This window comes from Rattus norvegicus, chromosome 2 (assembly GCF_036323735.1).
Source record: "Rattus norvegicus strain BN/NHsdMcwi chromosome 2, GRCr8, whole genome shotgun sequence".
Lineage (NCBI taxonomy): Eukaryota > Metazoa > Chordata > Mammalia > Rodentia > Muridae > Rattus > Rattus norvegicus.
Genome location: NC_086020.1, coordinates 188,659,094 through 188,677,211, shown reverse-complemented (window position 1 = coordinate 188,677,211; position 18,118 = coordinate 188,659,094). Strand labels below are relative to the sequence as shown.

The following is an 18,118-nucleotide window of genomic DNA, read 5'->3' as shown; positions in this document are numbered from 1 at the left end:
GGGCCTTGCGCTTCCTAGGCAAGCACTCTACCGCTGAGCTAAATCCCCAGCCCCGGGGATTGAGATTTTTAAGGCCAGCCGACATAGCAAGATACACTCCCACCCGATCTCCCTAAAAAGGAGAGTTGAGGTTAATCTATGACATAGTCTGGCCCTCCTAAGCCCCACACTATATTAGTCAGGGTTTTTCCAAAGACAACTGAGCCAGTAGGAAGTATGTATATTTAGAAAGAGATTTATAATAAAGAGTTAGCTTCTGCAGTTCTGGAGGCTGACAGTTTCAAACTCTACCCTGGAGAGCAGACACCAAAAGAGATGGGATGGAAATATCCTCCTTGCTCAGAAGATCAGACTTTTGATCCACTTAGGCTTTTAACTGGCAGGAGGAGACACACCCACACGGCAAATGCTACTCTGCTTTCTTCAAAGTCCACTGTCTTAGATGTCAACCACATCTAAACCCACCTTCATGGAGTGACTGCAAAGTATTACGGCAAATATAGGAAACCTAAAGAAATAAAACATAAATTGTATGTATTTGTTACACACACACACACAAATTCGGCAGCAAGCACCTTTACCCGCTGAGGCATATCAACAGCCCCTAAAAAAAAGCAATCTCACAGAAATATCCATAAATGTTTGATTATGTACATTGCACCTCGTGGCCCAGACAAACTGACACATAAGTTTAGCCACCACACCCACGGCTCAAAAGCAATCTCAAATAATCCCTTCACGCTTCAGATTTACCCCTAAAAGCATCGGTTTTGTCATGAAAGCCACAATATAGACTTGGATCCAGTTTCTGTGTCGTGTGATAAAGAGGACGAGGAGGAAGATTCCTAAAGATCCCCAGTCAGGCCTGGTAGCACAGGCCTGTAAGCCCAACATGACAGAGGCTGAGTGAGAAAATATGGCTAGAGTAGGCTACGTAGTGAGTGCCAGGCTAGACCACGGAGCAAGACTCTGTTACGAAACTAACAAAAATCCTCCAAGTGGGGGAAAGCTTCCTAGACACGCGTAAGCTATACACAGCGGAAAGAGACACAGTTAATCACTAATCTTGCTTAAGGAAGAAGAGACCTGGAATGTAGGAGGGAGGGTGTGTGTCTGATGTGCTCATAAACAGCCTTGTTCTGGAAGTACTGATGGGGGGTGGGGGGCTCTGTGTGACGGTTTCTGGGAGGGGTCAAGTGATCTCAGCAAGTCTTTCCAACTCTAAATGATTCTGTGACCCTGTTTCCCCTGGAATGAGTAGTCTTTAGAGAAATGCTCTTCATAGGAAAGGAGAGGGGGTGCGGGCCAAAGACTTTGAGGCAGACACTCTGTCACCCAGCTTTCCATGTAGATTCAACAGGAAAAACTGCCATTCCCGTCTCTGCCCAAAATAACTGCCTGGCGTTACTGACAAGGAGTGGCTGGCATGTTCCGCTCAGAGCATTTCAGCTGGGTAAGTGACACCTCTGTGTGTAACCAGCTAGGGTAGGATCCAATGAGTGGGAAACGGGGAAATGCAAAGCTACCGGAGATCTAAATGTTCCTGCCTCATCGTGTCTTAAAACTCCAGAGCTAGACTGATTTAAAGGAGAACAAAACAAAACAAAGCCCTTGCATACACTTTAAAACACTTTAAAAACGTAACTCACTCTTATTTCCTTAAAAATAAGAGGATCCATAAAACCCAGATCATAAGAAACTGCCTAAGACACGTGATCCAGTTTCTTTACCAAGAGAACAGTGACAGAAACAGCAAGGAAAAAAAATATAAAAAGCAGAAAGGAGGGCGGGAAGTCCAAAGGTCAAAACCCAAGTAATAAATCAACCAACCTCAACATACGTACTTAAAGAACCCCAACTCAAAACAGCACACTACAAAAGTAAATTCTAAGCTGTTGGGCAAGGTACACAGAGCGACAGGGGAATTAAAAATCCAAGGCCAGCCTTAGCTACACAGTGAGGCAAATTATGAGGTAATTGTGAAACTCTGATTGGCTGTCTGATGTCGAGAACTGTTCATCTTCATGATGCTGGTATTTGGATCAGTTTACAGAGTCCTTCACTATCAGTATATTTACAGATGAGGTGATAGCATCTGGAATTTGCTTCAACACAATTCCAAGGAAGAGAGGATTAGAGAGGTGCAGATGACATAGGAAAAGTCATATATCAACCATTGCTAAAATGTTGTAGATCTACCACATTCCACTCTACCTGCGTTTGCATTTGTTAAACAGAAAACCTGCTTTTACCCATAGGTCAGTGCTGCGGTCAACCTTCGCCAGTGACGCTTCTCTCTGCAGTGGGCAGCAGTTAACGCAGACTCACAATAGATTATAGTGCTGAGTGCCTCAAGACCCAGCCCCCAAAGCTCAGGGAACACTGAAGAAGAGGGGTGGAGAGGATGTAAGAACCATCATAAAGCATCTTATCATTAAGATAATTCAGAAATGGACCACAGTGGTTTGGAGAAGATGGGGAACGATTTTAGCATTATGTTTGCCAAGATATCTGGTTGAAAATAATAGTAGCTCATCCAAATCCAGGCAAAGGTACCAGCAGCTTCAAATGGGATAGAGAAGGAAGGATCAAGGATGCGTAAACAGCAAACATTGTCCACGAACACACAACCAAGTGGCAGACAGGAGCCTAAATCCCTGCCATAGCAACTTTTGCTCCAATCTCTCTTGCTCCAACACCCAAGGCGACCAGTGTACTTTGCTAATCGCACTAGCAATCTGTGTCTCTGAGCACCACGAACGTGTCTGCTTTTCACTCCCTACTCTGTGTGTGGTGTAATGGGCGCCCTCGGAGAAGAAAGCCACCCCTGACTCGATAACATACTACCTCTCTGGGATATACCTAATTTACATATTTGGCGCTGGAATTTGTAGCTTGTTAGCTGCTTGATAGGACAATGAGTCAATTCACACTAATCAACTCGTAATCTGCCCAACACATGGATCCTTTCTTAGGCAATCTCCATCCCTGGCGTAGGGAAAAGATTTAAAGCCTTACCAAAGTCACCGACCCATTCCTAAAATATCTTCAAAGTGTTAGCCAAGTCATCTACCTGCAAATGAGACCCTGGAGTACCTGGTCAAGGGGGAGTACCTGGTCAAGGGGGAGTACCTGGTCAAGGGGGAGTACCTGGTCAAGGGGGAGTACCTGGTCAAGGGGGAGTACCTGGTCAAGGGGGAGTACCTGGTCAAGGGGGAGTACCTGGTCAAGGGGGAGATTCTTGTTTTAATATTTATTTTTATTATTCTTTAATTATGTACATATGTGTGTCTGTGTGAGGCATGTACAGGGGCCCACAGAACCCAGAAAAAACGAGGTGGCCTTCCTACAGCTGAAATTACAGGCAGCTGTAAGTCGCCCAAGGCTGGCATGGGAGCCCAATTCAGGTCTTCTGCAAGAACTTTAAGAGCTCTTAACTGAACCGTCTCTCCAGCCCCTAGAGGGGGCTTATAAGAACTACACAAAACCCTCCAAGACACAAGACCATAAACTAGAAGATGTGTCTAGACCAAGAATCCAGGCCATCTAATCTTCAATGAACAATTCCTCGGATTCAGAATCTTGGTATCTCTTTGCTTCTGTTTTAATAGCATTCCCCTCCCTATCTGGAGGCTCTGGAGAAGTAAGCTGAGTGGCAAAGCAGGTAACTAGAGTAACATTTTGCTGAAGAGACTATATTCATTGATAATGAGAAAATCTGCTGCATTTTATATGCTTGAGAGAGGCAAGACGGACAGACAGACAGACAGGCAGGCAGGTAGGCAGGCACAGAGAGAGAAACATTATTTCCCAGAGAAGAAAATGAGGCCCAATGAATATTTAAGTTCTTTGTTTGTACACACAAAGGTAGACAGAGCACGGAGACAGCCATCCAGAGTCACATGGTTCTTTTACAATCTGTTCTGCATCTGATTCTCTCCTGACCCCGTCACCCTCATGGTTTGGTGCTGTAGCTACAGGAACCACGTTTTGGGGGCAGCACCTTCCTTCTTCCTATTTCATGTTCTCTTCCAGACCTCAGCCGACTTCTACTGTTATGGTCCTATTATAATTAGGACTAACTCGCCTCTTCAAAACTAAAAAATAACCTTAAAGGTTTCATCCGACGGTCTCCAACAAACCAGGTTTTGGATTGCCTATGGTTTTCACTCAGGAAACAAAGCATCCTGTTGACTTAGTTGTTTGAATTAACATTGACTTAAAGAAATATTATGGTCAACACTGAATAGCACTAAGCCTTTTGTGTAACTATGTGAAAGAAAAGTGGGGGTTAGAAATGACTACAGATGATAGATAGACCATAGATATGTAGACAGTTCTGGCTATACCATCTTCAGCTATCTTTCCCCCTCCATGCTGGTGATTGAACTTAGGGTTCCATCTGTGCTAGTCAAGTGCCTCAAACTACAAACTCAGCCCCATCAAAAAAAAAAAGTCATTATTTCCATTGAAACTATGAACGCTTCTCATTGAAAGGAGCTAGCTACTTCCTAATCCTGCAGTGTCATTTGCCTAAAGCCAGTCGTTAAACTTTACTGCACTTCTTCCTAAAGCATCATTTGTTTTCTTTCCAAAAACAAACCTTGCAGACGCCTCACTGGGAAATGAATCGAGGCACAGGGTCACAGTTACCATCACCACACACCCTTGTTCCTCAGGAGCCTGGGTGTTCAGGTGTGAGCTGGCTTGGCACATGGCAGCAGCAATTCTCCTCTTTTCTGGTGCCACCGTCACTGCACTAGACACACACTAGATACGCACACCGACAAGCCACAGTAGAATCAACCCTAAAACATGCTTCCCACTGTTCTGTTCAGGAACCCCTAACGGACACTAGCAGAGAGGCAGACTCAAAGGGCTCAGTGACAGAGATCAAGACTCTACCTCGTGCCTAGAATCCCAGGAAAGGTATACTGTGCCTGCTCGTGCCGTCCTTTCCAAAACGCACAAGAATCTCTCTCGCTTCCTGCCCACATGCAGTGGTCAGAACTCAGACCTCCGAGCAGACTGACTGCAGAAACCTAACCTCTAACGATAACCAGGAGCAGGTTGGTAGGCAAGTGCTCCTCCACCGAGCCACGTCCCCAGGCAGCCCTCCTGGAGCCCTCTGAGCCTCCATTTGTTTCATTTATAAAATAGGGGGACGAAATTTAACGTAATCTATGGAATTATTGTTAATGGCTCACACAGAATTATCTCATTGATTTTTATTTCACTCTGACTGCATCTTGCTTTATTTTGGAAAAGCTTTATTATTTCCCTAACCAAAGCCACATAGATAAGACCTCATATATTTAGTAGTGTGTTACCAGTGTGCAAATGGGGAAAAATACGTTTCTAGGCCAACGTGGCTGCTAATTTCTATATTATGCAAACTTCACAGAGTAGACCCGGCTTTTGGAGGTAACTTCCCTCATCTTATTCTGCCTAACATTTGTTTGTAATTATGGGCATATGAGGAACTGACTAGGGATCTAGTTCAGTGGTAGAATAGTTGCCTACCAAGTAAAGAACACTGGGGGGTGGGGGTTGATCCTCAGGGTCACTACAAATATGTGAATTGTACACATAATAAATATATAATGATTCATACCTACCTGGTGGCCCTCCCTTTCCCTGCTGCCTCTCAAGTAGCTGTAAGTTCTTTGGGTAAAAAGTTGGGTTTTATTCACTTTGATGATTCTCCCATGTGAGTTCTCAAATGTTCCTTGAAACATATAAAATTCTGTGTAATCATTTCACTACCTCTGCCTCAAAAGGAAGAACTAAGAAAAAAACTAGGGAATCCAGAGACCTGGCCAAGATCACATCAAGTAAAATGGAGGCATGAAAACGACTTGTTTTTTTTTTTTTTCAAAACAAACACATTTAGGGTTTTGTTTTGTTTTGTTTTGTTTTTGTTTTTGCTTTCAGAGACAGACTCTCACTATGTAGTCCTGGCTACCCTGGAATCACTCTGTAGACCATGCTGGCCTCACACTCACAGAGATCCACCTGCCTCTGCCTCCCAAGTGCTGAAAATCAAGACATGTGCCACTATACCCAGCTAACTTGCCACTCTCAACCAGATCCAATAACCCATCAGCACCAGGAGCTGCCCAACCATCCCACTACAGAGGTAGTCATGGCAGAATAGTAGTTAACTTCATACACTGACAGAATTGTCCCAGAAAGGAAGTCTGCGCGCCACTTGGTTGACTCTTGTTTATATCAGATGGGCCAGCATAGATCTGTCTTCTATTCTAGCTGTGCAAAAGGAAAAAAAATGAGAGAGAAGGAAGGAAGGAAGGAAGGAAGGAAGGAAGGAAGGAAGGAAGGAAGGAAAAATATAGAAAAACAGAAGAAAGGAAAATGAAAGCAGTCCAGTGTGTTTGTGCTCTTCATGGAAAGCACCCCAACAATCCCCAGCCCTCTCAAGCCAGCTGCTTCTCTCTCACCGATGACCATGACAGATAGGAAAAACAATAGCAGAAATCTGAAAAGGGATGAGAAAAGACCAAAACTGAACCTTCCCAGAGCAATGATGAGAGTAAAGAAGATGCTGGAGGAGGAAGAGGGAAGGGCACCATGCAAACACCAAGAGGCACCTGCATGTGCTGCCAAGAGTGTCTACGTGAAGGGAAGTCATTCTGACAGGTGTCTTGTTTTCCTTACTACAATTAGAAAAGTATAGATTTCCTAATTTCTCATGGTCCTGTGTCCACCCATCAACCACGAAAATCCCTTTCCTAAGGGTCTACAGTTAAGTTCTAATGACAGAGGTGCCTGGGGTGATATAGAGGTTAGTGGTGAAGGGGCAGCAACCACACACTCTTAAAGAAGTGTGAAAAGTTTGCAGGGCATAGGAAGTAGTGACTAGGAATAACCAACAGACCACCAACTCAATCGATAAACCCAAGTGCCTATTGGGAAGTAGGAAGATGGAAACAAGGTTCCTAGAGTCATGCACCAGCTGCTTACAATCCACTGACATTGTTATTGCTGCCACGGCTGCTGCTGCTTCTTCCTTTTCTTCTTCTTCCCCCTCCTCCTCCCCCTGCTCCTCCTCATCTTCCTCCTCCTCTGATCATTTTGCCTGCATTGCCCTCTCAGGTCAGAAGAGGGTACCTGATACCCTGGAACTGGAGTCACAGTGTGAGCTAACATGAACTGAATTTGGGTCCTCTGTAAGAACACTAAATACTCTTAATTGCTAAGTCATCCTTCCAGACCCTCATTTTCAAAATCAAAAATGAGCAGGAGACAGACATTTCTTCAAGATCAGCTCATGGGTTTGCCTCCTGTTTCTAGGATAAAGCAAGTTTTGTATCTGGCACACGCACAACCCCAGAGGAGAAAACAGATCGTGGATGTTCAGATATAAATATTGACACAGGTACAGATATATCAAAACAATGAGATAAGCATAGACTTGGAGAAAATATTTGCAAAAATGTATCTGATAAAGGCCTGCCACCCAAAATACACAGAGTAATCGATCTTACTACTCAACAATAGGTCTGAGGAGATGGCTCCACCCATAACATCCTTGCTCCACAAACACAAGTACCTGGGTTCAGTACCCAGATCCATATAAAAAGCCCAGGGGCTGGAATGCTCCCATAATTAAAACATTGCTGAGGCAGACACCAGGATAGTTTTCTGCTGAAAGATGACATTTCCCAGCTTCTCGTGTGAACTACAGAAGCTACCCCATAAGGAGCCCCATCCCATCTTCCTCTGTGCGCATTTAGGCCATCGGTACATGCGAGTGATGCCCCTGGCAGGTAATAAACTTGGTCCAGTCTAAGGTCAGACCAAGCCTCCCTTTCTTTATACTTACCATCTCTCTATAGCGGCCTTTTAAGAATGCAGCATATGGTTACATTATTATGTCCAATATACAACGGCGTAACATTGTAAAAGGATCAGGGTCTCAGAGTCTGCACCACAAGTGAAATGTCTCAAACCAGAGAGAGGCATGTAACAATCACTCTACCCTCAATGTCTCCTGAACTGATTTACAAGGATGCTGTGGACAGAAGAATTTGCTACCCAAGCCTACCATCTGACTGGTATTCAACCTGCCTTGGCCCTTTACCCTAACGTTCAATTCTTCCTCTTAGCAGAAGCTAATTCCTAACTCTAACTCTATACATCTATACGCTATAGATGTATAGATGTCTATACTCTATACTCTAACCATCCATGCCCCCTCACTAAAGGAAGATGCCAGACTCTCTGTCAGCAAACTCACAGCTTGGGAAAGTTATACAGAATATTCTAGAGGTGTCTTTCTATCAGAAGAGTCAACAAATGACTCTACTAAATGACGGTCCGAGCTCTTAGAGCCTTCAGAAGGAGATGACTTAGAGCAGTGGTTCTCAGCCTTCCTAATGCTGTCACCCTTTAATACAGGCCCTCATGTGGCAGTGATCCCCCAACCATAAAATTACCTTATTGCAACTTCATAACTGTTATTTTGTTACTGTTATGAACTGAAGCGTAAATAACTTCTATGCAATCCGTATGGCATTGGGACCCACAGGTTGAGAACTACAGATGTTAGATGAAGGAGGTTCTCTCCAGCCGGAGTTCCCCTGTAGCGCGCTGAGAATATAGCCTAGTCTGTGCCCAGAGAGAGCTCCAAGCCCAGAGCCCACCACTTAAAGTCTACAAGGAGTATTCAGGCCTTGACAGTGAAACTTGGGGATGTTTTCTAAGAAATTCCAAAAGCCAGTATCTGTTAAGGCTCACTTAATTTTGTTATCTTGCTTTACAACAAACCAACCTATTGTTTTAAATAGAATCATGTTAAGAAATATGTTTAATGCTGTCAGTATGCAGTCACCCAGAGATCCATCCATCTGCGGATGAGGTAAAGAACTGACTTTGTTAATTCAGTCTGTGGTATAAATTATTTATTACAGATCTGACACGACCGGCTGCTTTCATGTTTCATCTGTCGGCTGAGTGTGTGGAGTGAGAACGTAGAGATTTTTAATGGTTCTGGTAACAGGGTTAATTTTAAAAAACTTGGTGACGTGTTCGGTTACTGACATGGCCATCGCTGACTAGGGTAGTAGCTGAGGATGCTCAGGGGTGTTCTAAAGAGGTGCCTGCCCGCTGTAGAGAAAACAAGGCAGTCGCTGTCTCTGCGAGGATTGGAAAGTAAAAACCATTTCTTTTGGGGGAAATTGTCTCTTGGGATATATATATAGCAATTCGATGTTAAGAAAAATAAGTATTGTCACGTTTTCAAACACTAGAGATGGTCATTAAGGGAACAGTCCCAGGTTTTAAAATGTTTACCTTATCAAATGGTTTCTAACCAAATATTTCGTTCTTTCTTTTTTTTTTTAGTTTTTTTTAAAGATTTATTCATTTATTATATATAAGTACACTGTAGCTGTCTTCAGACACACCAGAAGAGGGAATCGGATCTCTTTACAGATGGTTGTGAGCCACCATGTGGTTGCTGGGAATTGAACTCATGACCTCTGGAAGAGCAGTCGGGTGCTCTTAACCACTGAGCCATCTCTCCAGCCCATTTCGTTCTTTCTTAAGACACTGGTTTTGTTCAATCAACAGTAGTTTGTATTGTTACTATGTAAAGCACGCATACAAAGTTCATCATATGTGAAAGCCAGGAGCCACTCAAGACATTCTGTTCAGATCCACTCCTTGGATGCTGACTTTAACTGACTCCTTTTACAGGGCTTCCAGGTGCGTTCTCTATGCAGGAGTCTGGTGTAACGACAGCTGATTACAGTGACCTTTTCCTCCTACAGAACTCGGGTCCATGGTCCAGCCAGTTGTACCAGTGCATGTAACTCCTGTTAGTCTTGGTGTAAAAGCTTTCCTCAGGTTCCTTTGTTTCTTAATGTCCCCCCACAAAGCTGCACACTTACAACTTCTGACTTACATTCTGATTTTTACCAACTGTTCAGTTTTATCATGGCCCATTGGATGGCCCCTCTTCTGAGATACTCTAAGTGCTGCTCCTCTTCACTGTTCTGTCAGCCTCCAAGCAGTTCGAGATGCAGACATCCTAAATAGCAGTTGGGGTGACTTGGGCCATGGATCATTGCACTTTATCCCTCTTCCTGCTGCTCTGCCCATTGTTTGGGGGACTCACAGCTGAAGCAGCTGGACTGAAGCCTCCTTTCCATCAATTAACCTATCAGTCTCACCGGCTCAGACTGGCTTAATGTCCTTCAGGACCAGAAGGATTGCTTGCCTGCCACAGTGATCCAAGATGAAAAAGAACTGGCCTGACTGCGAGATGCAATTTGTGTCCTCTCCACTAACAATGTGGCTTCCACACCGGCAAATCCTGTTTGAGATGGACACAGGGACCATGAAAAGGTCAACCCCAAGCCACCTCCTATGTCTGGGCTTCTGGTTCCCTACTACCCCAGCTCCTCCCCTGGGTCACTTCTTTCCCTTTTATTACCCTCACCCATGGATGGGTTTTTACCCTGCCTTTTAAATGATTTACTTATGGAACCTCAACCTACATCCAAACAAAATGTCCCAGGTGAGCTCTTCCAAAACTCTCCTCACCTTACGACAGCTCCATTTGCCCCTGATACATCTGCAAAAAGATCTTTTAGACATTATGGAGAAACCCTGGCCAAAAAGAACTATCATCTCTTTCACCCCTGATCAGATACAATTCTTTATATTCCTCTTCTATTTCCTCTGTCCCTCCCTGCTACTTCAGCTCCTCATTTCAGTGCAACAGTCCTGGCAATGGGACCAGTCACAGTCACCTGGAATCAACCCTATGCCCACTTTCAATGGTCCACCTCCAGTCCTCCGTATCACTCAACAGTCCCAGAATACCTCAGTTTTAACTTGGTAACCAAATCAAATGCTTATGGCTCTCTGATTATTTTGCAAGTCTCTACAGGAATGCAGGTCGGCAACAGTGTGATCTATTGCAGCTGATTTACTTAAGACCACCCGCCCCCCATTGCTATGTGACCAGAGGACCCCTTCTTCAGTGGACCCAGAACTACAGGCTCCAACAAAGGACTACACTTCCCAGCTTCCCCTGTGGCTTCTCAAGTGTAACAAATGTATCAAGCTGGTACAGGATGTTGAGGGGGGGGGGGCTGAGAAAGGGTGAGGGAAGGAGGCACATGGAGACTCTGAACCGTCTGTTCAACTCTCCTGTGGACCTAAAAACCTGAAATTCTCTCCCTTCTAGTTGCTGACTATTTTGTTTTTCCATCATACTTGGGAACCTTGATTTTAAAAAAAAAATCACATTTTCCTTTTGGGCCTTTATTTTTATTAAAAAAAACTCTAAAAATGTCTATTTTTAAAACATTATGTATGGCTGCATACATGATTATTTCCTAGCTCAGACAGTGTATGAGCATTTGTTCCTCCCCACATTTCCTTGTACGAAGTTGGTGGTAATACCATCATACTAGGCAAGAATCAAAAAGTAGTGGTTGGGGATTTAGCTCAGTGGTAGAGCGCTTGCCTAGGAAGTGCAAGGCCCTGGATTCGGTCCCCAGCTCCGAAAAAAAAGAAAAGAAAAAAAAAAGAATTCAAAAAGTAATATTTTTTAAACATTTTTAATAGATTTTAAAATAATAAATACTTCAAATATTTGAAACATAATATGTGTTTAATAAATATTCGATCGATAACTATATGTGAGACACACCATACACTACCATTGTTTAGGTTCTGGGTTGCTAGAGTAGGTATGGTGGAGCAGTCTCTCCTCCTAGGTGGACCAGGCTGCCAGCCGCCATGATGGAACCTTTCCTCTGGCAAGCAGCTTCTGGGGTAGCTGTGCCTAATGACACACAAGTCAGGTTCTGTGCATTCACAGGCCGGGGTGGCCTTTCTTTAAGAATGCATATTACGTACTTGTGGCCTTCTGATACCGTGGTTAGGACCCTGCCATAAAGTACAAGGCAGCAATCATTCTTTCTGGAGTTATTTCTAAGAAATAAATGTCCCACTTTGGATTCAGGCCATTTGCTGTCACGTGGCTAGCACACGTTGCTTGATGCTTGATGAGGGAACATTAGTTATTGTTTTGTTTTTCTATCACTCTTGGGAACATTGGTAAGATAATAAATAAATAAATAAATAAATAAATAAATAAATAAATAAATAAATAAATCGCATTTTCTTCCTGAGCCTTTTTGGTAATCCCTCGGCAGATAGTAATAAAGATTTCTAACAATGGCAGGTGCTTCACCCCAGCCTTTCTCTTTTCTATTTCCTGCCCTGCTGGCACCAGGGAACCCCTCTAGTTTTCTTAGCTGTACAGTAAAAAGGCCTTTCCTAGATCTAGTGAGAGTGGGCAGGCCAGCTGAAGCAGGAGCCCCACCTGACATCATTAACTCCCAAATCATTCTTGTTAGTGCGAGCACAGAAAACAGCGTGCCACAGCTCTGCCCAGCACCCTGCCAGTCAGTTCCATTGAAAGAAACCTGAACAATAAGAAAATCAACTTCTCTCTGGTCCTCCTTCTACAACAGAGGCCAACTGTTGACACGAAAATGTTTTGTGCCTCCATTTTACCCATGACTTGCCATGACCAGAGTTCTGAAAGTCCATCACATGCCATGCTGTGTTCTGGACACACAGTCCCCATCATGTGCTCTGCTAAGTTCTCATGAAGGAGGCAACAGAACCTAGGCATCTCAGGCAGAGCAAGAGCTGACAGACAGCCTGAGGACGGCATGGCACGATCAAGCCAACCAACACAGAAGATAAGAGATTTAGCCTGTAGAGGACAGAAAACAAATTCAGACGGCTGGAAGAAAAAAAAGAAGAAGAATTCTGGGCACGTTTCTGTGCCCAAAGGCTCTACAGATTCTAAATTTGATCTTTCCAACTGATAGCCATAGGAAATTAAAAGCATGAAAAAATGGTTTTGTTATTGTTTTGTTTTTAATAAAAAACTGTGCTTCTCAGAATGAGAACCAGTAGGATGATTTTAGAAGCCCATCAATATTCCTGGCAGGCAACCTGAAAATGTGGAGGGCTGTGGAGGCAGAAAAGGCAGCCGCCTGGCAATTCCCTCCCATGGAAAGCAGTTCTGAAAGCTGTGGTCAACAGAACTACATTCCAACACATCTCCAGATCGGAATCTGGGGCTGCAGGCAAGTTTCTTGATGTTTCTATGGCCTCTGGTGTCCTCATTTTTAGAATGGAGATAATGTCAGTTATCAGATGAAGTAAGGCAATGCAATATCTAGTTTATTCTGTGTACGTGCATGGGTACACATACACAAGTGCACACACACACAGATGCACACTGACAGGTGCACATACAGGTACACACACAGATGCACACTGACAAGTGCACATACAGGTACACACACACAGGTTCACACACAGGTGTACACACACAGGTGCACATACACAGGTCCACACACAGGTGCACACACAGGTACACACACACAGGTGTATACACACAGGTGTACACACAGGTGTACACACAGGTGAACACACAGATGCACACACAGGTGCACACACAGGTGTACACACAGGTGAACACACAGATGCACACACAGGTGCATACACACAGATGCACACACACACAGATGCACACTGACAGGTGCACATACAGGTACACACACACAGATGCACACTGACAAGTGCACATACAGGTACACACACACAGGTTCACACACAGGTGTACACACACAGGTGCACATACACAGGTCCACACACAGATGCACACACAGGTACACACACACAGGTGTATACACACAGGTGTACACACAGGTGTACACACAGGTGAACACACAGATGCACACACAGGTGCACACACAGGTGTACACACAGGTGAACACACAGATGCACACACAGGTGCATACACACAGATGCACACACACAGGTGCACACACAGGTGTACACATACAGGTGAACACACAGGTGCACACACACAGGTGCACATGAATACATGTGACTATGCAGGCCACAGGACAGTCTTGGTTGTTATTACTCAGGTGCAGTCCACCTTTTTATCAGCCAGATCTCCCAGTAACCTGGACTTATCAAGTACACTAGTCTGGCTGGCTTCATGGATTCTCCTGTCTCTATCTCCCCGGGGCTGGGATTACATGTGCATGTCACCATGCCTGGTTTTTTTTTTCTTACATGCGTTCTGGGGATCAGATTGATGTCCTCGTACCCACAAAGCAAGCACTGTACCAACTAAGGCATGCATTTCCCCAGCCCCAAATTTCTTAGTGTAATCATTGATATATATCCCATGATGTATCCAGTAAGCAGTGACAGCTATAAACCAAGCAAGCAGGGAAAATACTCAATTGCTTGTCAATGAAAAAAATGTTAAATTGGAAGGAAATAGAGTTTGAGTGCTTTTGTGTGCTATGTTTTGACCCTAGCAGACAGCTTAGGCTGTAAGAAGGAGGAGGCATGTTCAGGGTCTGACTCGGTTGCAAAGAGCAGGACTCCAACACTTCAACAACTGAGAACAAAAATCACCTCCTCCCATGTGGACTTATAAAAATGCCTGACTATGCACTTGCACGAATCCATTCCATATGTTGCTAGGGTTTAAAAACATTCGGGTTAGCAAGGAAGCTCAAAAACATGATGCTCATGAATATCTTTTAGTAGACACCATGACAAACATTTTTAGACCCTCTTAAACCAGGAGAAAGGAAAGGTTTTGGTATGAAACAGAGGTTTTATTTTCCCGGTCTCAGTGAGTCCTCACACGTCCATGAAAAGGGCTCCAAAGCTTCACTGTGGAAACCAAGTAAGAGATAGGATGAGCTGGACGTGAGCTGGGCACAGAGCTCTGTTGGTGAAGGGCTGACCAAGCTTGTATACACCGAGGTTGGGTCTCCAGTCAGGCATAAAGTGAGGTGTCCTGAAACACACCTCTAATCCTAGCATTCATGAGATGGAAACAAGAAGGATGGGGGCCATAGAGCCTTTCAGTCATCCTTGGTTACACAATGAGTTGGAAGCTAGCCTGGGCTACATGAGACCTGATCTATAAATAAATACAAGATGTGTGTGTGTGTGTGTGTGTGTGTGTGTGTGTGTGTGATTTTGTTGATTTCATTTATTTACAAACTTCAAATTAAACATCCTTTGTGCATCTGCTAGTAATAGAGCATCGGGCAGAAAAAGTCATGGTCTTCAAGGAGTTTATAATTCAAAGGAGAAGAAGATGAACACACTCTCATAATGGAGACACAGGGAGAGGTGTCACCAAAATTCAAAATACCACGAGGAAAAGCTTGATACTAACTAGGAATTCTTTTTATTTTTTTAAGAATTATTTATTTTACAAATATGAATACACAGTCCCTGTCTTCAGACACACCAAAAGAGGGTATTGAATCCCATTACAGATGGTTGTGAGCCACCATGCATTGCTGGGAATTGAACTCAGGACCTATGGAAGAGGAGTCAGTGCTGTTAACCTCTGAGCCATCTCTCCAACCCCACTAGGAGTTCTTGAAAGGTTCCTATGAGGGAGTTAGGGATTGGGACAAAACTGAGAGGCAGCACAGGAATGTGCTACAGGCATGTGGCTTGACCTGAGTAACTAATGCTCAAGAGCGTGTGTTGCATCTTGGGATGAAAGCTGTTTGGTGCAAGGACCAGTAGAAAATGTTGCTATGATGGAGACAAGGCCAGGCACTGGCTATGTGCAGAACTCTAAATGCCAGATGAAGTTATTAACCTTTGCCAATTACATTAACAGTAAATAGCATGTTGTACACCCAGAAACCCACCCAGATGAAGAGAAGAAAGGGAAAGCAATGAGCTAGAGTGACTGTTTCAAATGGCATGCAAGGCACCTCCAAGGGGCGCGACCTGGACTCCTTCATGCACTGTGGCTTTCTGTGTTACCCCTTGGGAAACAGACAAGCGCTTTGCTTGTCTTACTAGAACCAACTTCTACTCCTTCTCCTTCCTTTCCGAGGACACTCAAAATTAGGCAGACACGTAAGTAGATTCTAGAGAAATCCAAAGAGCTCTTGGCAAGAGGAAAGGGAAATGTTCTGCAAATCCATCAGCCTCAGACACACAGCCTCCAGTGAGATCACCCCAGTCCCTTAGCTTAGCTGTGCCTTTGAGAGTGCTGACTTCGTGTCACTCACTGCTTAGTTCCACTAGGTTTTGAATGCCATCATGTGTTTCTCCCGAGTGACCTGGAAGGCAGCCTGACTTTCACCGTATCTTGGTTCAATCTCAGGTCACGTCATTGTCTCTTGGGCTGACAATTTCTCCCCTAAAGATCCAACCTCCTGCATGCAGGGCCAGTGTGTGCAACTGGGGACTTTTTCCAATGCAGACACTCTTTCTTCATTTCATCCTAACACTGGCTGCCTGGACAATTGCAGTTAGTTCATTCCAACTCAGTTCACATGTCTTCTCTAACTAACAATGCCAGTGAGAACCCCTCCTCCCCCTACAAGCCATTTATCCAGAGTCCAGAGCATCCCTCTCCCCCATGAGCCTTAATCCCCCTCCCTAGTCAAGAGGCATTCCTTTGGTTTTAAAGTATATTATGTTTCCTTAAGAGAAGGGATGCACACTTTACCCATGGAAGAGCAGAAAGGCATCAGAGGCAGGTGAATTCCCTTACAGGAGTCACACTCCCGCTGCGCCTGCGTTCAAACTTGCCACTTGTCCACAGCAGCTCACAAAGACAATGAACTCGCCAGCCGTTGCCGCATTTACCACAACGGTCTCTTGGGAAGAGACCCACAGTATGGGAATGCTGACAGCCAACAGAGCCTGACTCAACAGGCAGGATTACAGCACTAAATTAAATTATGCCTCATTCGCATGTGGAGGGTAGCTGATTCACTGCCGGGGGATGAGGGGCGTCGTTTAAAAAAAGGTTAAATCATGGGAAGTCCCAGAGGAAGTCTTAAAGTCCCATTCTGAGGCCTGCTATTGTGTGCTCTGGCTGTAAGGTACACCCAGGGCCCCTGTCTCACTGTTCCCCTTCACCATCCCTCATGCTAACATATGCCTCACCCCAGGCCACCTGAGCCTCAATAAGCCCTCCGGCTGCAAGCACCAGCTCTGTAGCTCTGTCCACCACCACCTGCCCAAGACCAGCCAATGTGGACATTTGTGGCTGAGGAATTCTAGCAAAACCAGATAACGACCCCTCCTGGGCCACGAGCCGCTAGCACAGCCTTCCTCACACCGGTCCTCATTGTACCTTTCGCCCAGTCCGATCGCAACCCTCAAGCGGCAATCGGAGTCCGGCAGACAGAAGGGAGAAGCAGGGAACAGATACACATCTCACAAGGGCCAAAACGAACCTGCTGCCCCTCGCAAAGTCCCCACCTTCACTGCCTGCCTCACAGTGGGTCTGGGGGCACTGACTTAGCAGGCAAAGGGAGAACGATCTAAGCCGGTGCACCGCTGCACACAAAGCCCTTCACCTTCTGCTTGTCTTGCAAGCTCCTCCCTGGGTTTGGTCTCCCAAGGTCTCTGATGCCCCTTTCGGTGGTCTGTGGGACGGTCCGACTCGCTCTGGCAGCGCAGTCTCAGCCTCCTCCTCCCCGCCCCTCGCCACAGAGACCAAAAGAGCTCAACCGGGCTATAGGACACGAGGGCTCCCCGGGCGTCCTTGGTTCCTGAGCCCACAGGGTGGCGGACCACGGTCCGGTGTGCGAAGGACAGCTTCGCGCGGTAGCTCAGCCACAGCGCACATCCCAGCCCCGAGGTGATCAGCTCAGGTCCCCAGCTCCCCATCCCCGAAGCTGGCGCGCCCAGCCGCCGCGGCGCTCCTACCTGTGATGCGCCGGGCGACTCTTGAGCGCACTGCCCAAGCCTGGCGCCCGCGCGTCTGCCCGATGCGGCGGCGATGGGGCCGCGGGCTGGCACTCGGGCTGGCTGCCCACTGCCTTCTCGCTGGGGCTTCCTGTGGGGCTGGACAAAGGACATTTCCTGGGAGGAGCAGGGAATGTTCCCAGCATGCCTCGATTTGTAGTTCACCGGGACTTCCTGCTACTGCAGCAACAACGGGGGGCACCTACTAGGACCCCAGAACTGGAGGAGGGGCACTCGCTGTATCCCTGGACACTGTCCGGTTGTAGCAGCGCGTGGCCAATGGCCGACCCGCCGC

At 45.6% G+C, this 18,118-nt stretch overlaps 1 protein-coding gene across 2 annotated transcripts in view; it reads right to left on the bottom strand.

The window, feature by feature from the left end:
- Positions 1-17,918, bottom strand: part of Zfp697 (zinc finger protein 697) — a 33,318-nt gene extending 15,400 nt beyond the window's left edge. The window contains exon 1 of one of the 2 annotated variants that reach the window (NM_001412549.1): positions 17,785-17,918. The gene's annotated coding sequence lies outside the window, so the exon portion shown is untranslated. The remainder of the gene's footprint in view (positions 1-17,784) is intronic. The other variant, XM_039102059.2, reaches the window with a different exon arrangement.
- Positions 17,919-18,118: the final 200 nt, after the last annotated feature.